Consider the following 6,000-nt stretch of genomic DNA (forward strand, 5'->3'; position numbering starts at 1 on the left):
GATGCTGGTGATGACAACTCAGAGTCATTCCTTGTGGTGAAGTAGGGATATGGAAACCCACTGGAAGTTGGGAGCAACTGTGGACTATTTGCTAAGGGAACGGTAATTCTGTGGAGAGTGCGATTCATGATAAGTACATAAGAGGAGCATCACTTTCTCTGATTGAAGTTAAAGTTGCCTACTAAAAGAAAATAGCATTTAGTCAGTAGTGTTTTTAAATCATTTTGATATACAGCAAAGGTTTTATCATGTAAAATCTTGGGACGTGATTCTTTCAGCTATTAACTGGAAGTTCAGTCCTCTTTTTGAAAGTTATCAGTCTCCATGGAGATCGTAACAGAAACCTTAATCCTTCCTAATATATTGCCCCAATCCCATAATCCCATTGATTTCAGGCTCGATTCTTGCTCTGAATCGGATTTCGTGGCATTCGTGGATTTCGGAGGGAAATTTCTCAATAGGGACATGGGCAGCTTTATGTAGATTTTTCCAGATTGAGAAGTTTCGATTCTGTTAAGGTCTTTGATTAAAGAATAACTAGAAATAGTGGGCGGGATTCTCCGTCCCTTCACACTGGCGGATTCTCCCGTCCCGCTGCCAAATTCTCTTTCGATACAAGGGCCAGAGAATTCCAGCCTTGTATCTAAAGAAGTACAATTGCAGTAAAGGTAATGATTTGACCCCCAAATGCTTCATGACTCTCAGCTGGTCTAGATGATTATTTATGTGCCCAGGAATGAACCCTCCCATTTTATTTTGATTATTGGTTCCACCATGTGATGTGCATTATTTTCAGAAGGTGCAGAATGATACCACATGGGACTTTGACACTGAAAGCCAAGGGAGTTTCTGGAACACTCACACAGCAAGCTAGCAAGAAAGAAATAACTTCATAGAATCACAGAATCCTTCGGAGGCCATTCGGCCCATTGAATCTGTGCCAACCACAATCCCATCCAGGCTCTATCCCTCTAACCCCATGCATTTACCCTAGCTAGTCCCTCTGACACTAAGGGGCAATTTAGCATGGCCAATCCACCTAACCCACACATTTTTGGATTGTGGGAGAAAACCGGAGCACCTGGAGGAAACCCAAGCAGAACATACAAACTCCACACACACACACAGTGACCCAAGCCAGGAATTCAACCCAGGTCCCTGGCACTGTGAGGCAGCAGTGCTAACCACTGTGCCACCATGCCACCCAACCACTGTGCCCACCGTGCTGCCCAAGGATCTTTCACATCCTCTGGTTGTGGTTGTCCTCATGTCTTTCAAGTGTAGTCAATGAAGTACTTATGAAACTTCATCACAGCACAGCTATTTATAATGACATATTGCCTAAATAACAACAACATATTGGGTATTTAGGGCTTTAGTTATGTTCAGTGAATGCAAAAGGTGCTATTCAAATGCAGTTTCTTTATTTGTGATAATTACCAAGCAAAGCTAATTCCTCAAGTGTTAGAGAAAATTGATAATTTGTAATTATCATTTAAGTAATATTCTTTCATCGTGGTCCCCTTTTCTCCCTATTTATGAAAGCTATTTCCCTTCAAAAGCTTTTCAGCCAGACTCCGACTTGACTAAGACAGCTTGGCAAATAAATTGTAAAAGCGTACTGGGGCCGACGGGCTTAAATAACTGTCTGCCTATCAACTGAATTCATACAAATCCCACAAGGATGTTTGTATTTAATCTGAATGGCTCAGGTCCTTCTTTTGGACAGCACCAGACAGACTAACCCACTAAAGGCTGTGACAATGGCATTAAATTAAGGCGGGAAATACTTTTTGTCAGCGAAGCTGGTAATTAACCCTTTCTGTGCCCGGTTAAATCTCAGACAAAAAAAAAGGCTTCCTTTTGATGTTAAATCCTGAACAATAAAGCCTTCCTTTTGATAAACCTGACAGCCATGGGAAAATATGTCAGCATTTCAAAAGAGTAGGGAAGGTGGGAATTTGCAGCAAAAGGAAACGTGGAGCTTTTGCCGTTTTAATTATATTATTGCCGGCAACAATTGGATTCCTATAATTATATGAAAAATGTGCACAGAATCCCTACAGTGCAGAAGGAGGCCATTCGGCCCATTGAGTCTGCACTGACCTACTTTTTTTATCTGACCCAGGCCCGCAACCCCACGTGTTTATCCCGCTGATCCCCCTAACCTACACGCCTTGGGACACTAAGGGGAAATTCTGCATTGCCAATCCACCTAAACTGCACATCTGTGGACTGTGGGAGGAAACCGGAGCACCCGGAGGAAACCCACTCAGACACAGGGAGAATGTGCAGACTCTATACAGGCAGTGACCTGAGGCCGGAATCGAACCCAGGTCCCTGGCGCTGTGAGGCAGCAGTGCTAACCACTGTGCCACCGTGCTGCCCAAACTAGATTTATGTTTATTTATTAGTGTCGCAAGTAGGCTTACATTAACACTGCAATGAAGTTACTGTGAAAATTCCCGAGTCGCCACATTCCAGCACCTGTTCGGGTATAGAGGGAGAATTTAGCATGGCCAATGCACCTAATCAGCTCGTAATAAGCTTGTAAATACATATTTTGTCAATAATTGGAGATGCAAATGGTTCATTTCCATTTTCCATGATGGCTTTGGCTGCCTTCTGATCTCTCTGCAGTATTCTCTGCCATTGGTTCTGCTTACAAAGATGTATACTTAGTTCTTGTATAGAGTCCTTTAAGAAGAAAGTGCCTGCAGGTGTGAACATGGCAACTACTGAACGTCAACCTACCGCAATTCAGAGGCTCCTTTGAGCAGGAGTCATCATGTAGCTGCTTATCAGAGGGACTTTACTGCAGTGAAAATCATGTCAACCAATGATGCTCTCGGTGCCTTCAAGAAGCACCTTTGGGGCCTAATTATCACTTCACCATGCATGAGCAGTATATTAACTCCCATATTGCAGCTCAGTGAACCTCATCATCCAGATCAATCACTAATTTGATAAGCGCTAATGGCTGGCATGCTTCCTATCAGTATTTTGTAGGTCATAATTATGTATTTAAAGCAATATTTGAAGATACGTTCTTGCAAATTGCCGGATGCTTAAAGATTTGAACAATGTAAATAAAAAGCACAAATAATAAAAAAAAGACTTTACCACCTCATGTGTCCAAACTAAACCATCATTCCTGAGCTGTTGTTGAAGCTCAGTGCTTAAACAACTACATTCTTGCACCCCCTCTCAGACTCTAACATTCCACAGAAAGCAGTGGATAAAGTGAGGTGTTGTCTTAACTACTGCATCGTCACCTTTCAAGGGCTCAGCCTTGAACACAAGGACATAAAAATGTGCAGGTGCTGTTTTAGAATCCCTACAGCGCAGAAGGAGGCCATTCGGCCCATCGGGCCTGCACCCACAACAATCCCACCCAGCAACCCCACGTATTTTACCACACTAATCCCCCTGACCCTAAGGGGCAATTTATCATGGCCAATTCACCTAACATGCGCATAGAATAGAATCATAGAATCCCTACAGTGCAGAAGGAGGCTATTCAGCTCATCGAGTCTGCACGGACAATCCCACCCCAGGCCCTATCCCCACAAATTTACCCCGCTAATCCCTCTAACCTACACATTCCCTGACACTAAGGGGTAATTTAGCATGGCCAATCAACCTAACCCACACATCTTTGAACTGTGGGAGGAAATCGGAGTACCCGGAGGAAACACACGCAGACACGGGGAGAACGCATAGACTTCACACAGACAATGACCCAAAGCCGGAATTGAACCTGGATCTCTGGCGCTGTGAGGCAGCAGTGCTAACCACTGTTGGTGCCATTCTTCTTCTTCTGGAAGTCCCTCAAAACAAGGAGGATCTTTGCCATGGAGCCCATAGCAATAATCTGTGTGTTAAGTCTTTTAACATAGAGATGCTATTGCATTGCAACTATCACACACTTCTGACTGACCAGGAGAATTTCCTGCTCTTACCAATACACCAATACCTGCCATTGGTGTATTGGAAGAATTTTGTAGGTTGATAGCCAATCTATCTGACCAGGTTCTGATGCATCTTCTGTGGCTATCAACTCCTGGAGTGAGACTTGAACCTGGAACCTCTGGTTCTGCTGCCTTGTGACAAGGCCTTCATGCTGCTATCCAATAAGATCATGGCTGCACCTGAACCTCACTTTCTAATCTTATTTGCATACCTTTTAATTCCCTTAGTGTCCAGAAATCTATTGATGTCAGTCTTGAATATGCTCAATGACTAACCATCCACAACTCTCTGGGAGGGGCGAGAGAATTTCAAAAGTTCATAGCTTTCCAAGTGAAATTTCTCCTCATCTCAGTCCTACATGGCTGCCTCCTCTTCCTGAAATCACAACACTTAGTTTGAGACTCTATAGCTCAGAGAAGCAGTCATTTAACATCTACCTGGTCAAGCTGGGTGGCATGGTGGCACAGTGGTAGCACTGCTGCCTCACAGCGCCAGGGACCTGGTTCGATTCACAGCTTGGATGAGAGTCTGTGTGGACTTTGCACGTTCTCCCCGTGTCTGTGTGGGTTTCCTCTGGATGCTCCGGTTCCCTCCCACAGTTCAAAAGACGTGCCGGTTAGGTGCATTGGCTATGCTAAATTCTCCCTCAGTGTACCCGAACAGGTGCCGGAGTGTGGTCGCTAGGGGATTTTCACAATAACTTCATTTCAGTGTTAATGTAAGCATGCTTGTGACACTAATAAATGAACTTTAAACTTAAGCCCTCCAAGAATTTTATACACTTGGATGCAAATTTTATGCTTTCAGTGGTGGCATTAGTGGGGAGTTAAGGCACTAAATACAGTCCAAGGCTTTTCTCCCCAATTAAATGAGGTCCGTATTATGGAGAAAAGTATTTTTCATATGAAATACTTACCCCACTGCATAACACCTAATATTTTGTATGGATTTCTCTCCCATTAACACTTGTGCAGAACCATCATCAAAGATTGCCCCTCATTGGTCACGTGGGGGTAGCAACTCAAATGGGTAAGTCAATAATGGAAAACAAGCAGGAATACCACTTTGTGGGAACATTATTCACTGCCTTTAGTGGCATAATTTCAGGGGATATAGACAAACAATAAGAAAAGTGCCCACCTTAAACCAGACAGGTACTTCATATCCGTATTCATTTGGGAAGGGAATAATCTGATATTCAGGCATGTGGGATGTTGGCACTAAAAGTCACTGGGTGAAGAAAGATAATCTGCATCATCTCAGTCACCTATTGAGCATTCTGCTTGAGATTTTTTTATACCCGTACTGAAATAACACCTCATTGGCCGGTGTCCCTTCAACCAGATTCCTTTTATTTACAAATTCAATTCCACTCTTAAAAGTGCTTCAGCTGCACAGTCAGAACCCCGAGTGTTAGTAGATCTGACACTCCTCAATATATAGGCAGGTGAGACTCCCTGATTGGGCAGGCAATCATTACCTCAATCAGGGAGCTCATACTCTAAGAGGCCAACCTCATGGGCCTCATTGAGGTCATTAGACATATTTAAATGCTCACAAACCTTGTGACAATTATCCGTTCTTCTTTTGGTTCTAGTTTGATTTCCGGCACAATGAGGTTTCCAATATGAATTCTCTAACTCGTGTTTGGAAGAAGAGGAGGTTGCTTGCTTGTCAGGCAGTTCGGACTGTAGGAAAGCTGTTCTCCACCCACCTAGCAGAAATCAAAAACGTGCAACTATAGACACAGGTGGCCAACCGTCCCTGTAGTAATTAATTAGCATATGCAGAAGAACCTCTTCTCAAAAGAAGCTGAGATAGCGCACCCAATGCCATCAAGGAATACACAATGCACTGTGATGTTAGATACTTCCTCAGAATTATTTTGACGACACAGTATTTGATTTATTTGATTTGATCTATTATTGTCATATGTATTAGTAAACAGTGAAAGTATTGTTTCTTGCGTGCTATACAGACAAAGCATACCGTTCATAGAGAAGGAAAGGAGAGAATGCAGAATGTAGT

The sequence above is a fragment of the Mustelus asterias genome, chromosome 13 (assembly GCF_964213995.1).
Source record: "Mustelus asterias chromosome 13, sMusAst1.hap1.1, whole genome shotgun sequence".
Taxonomy (NCBI): domain Eukaryota; kingdom Metazoa; phylum Chordata; class Chondrichthyes; order Carcharhiniformes; family Triakidae; genus Mustelus; species Mustelus asterias.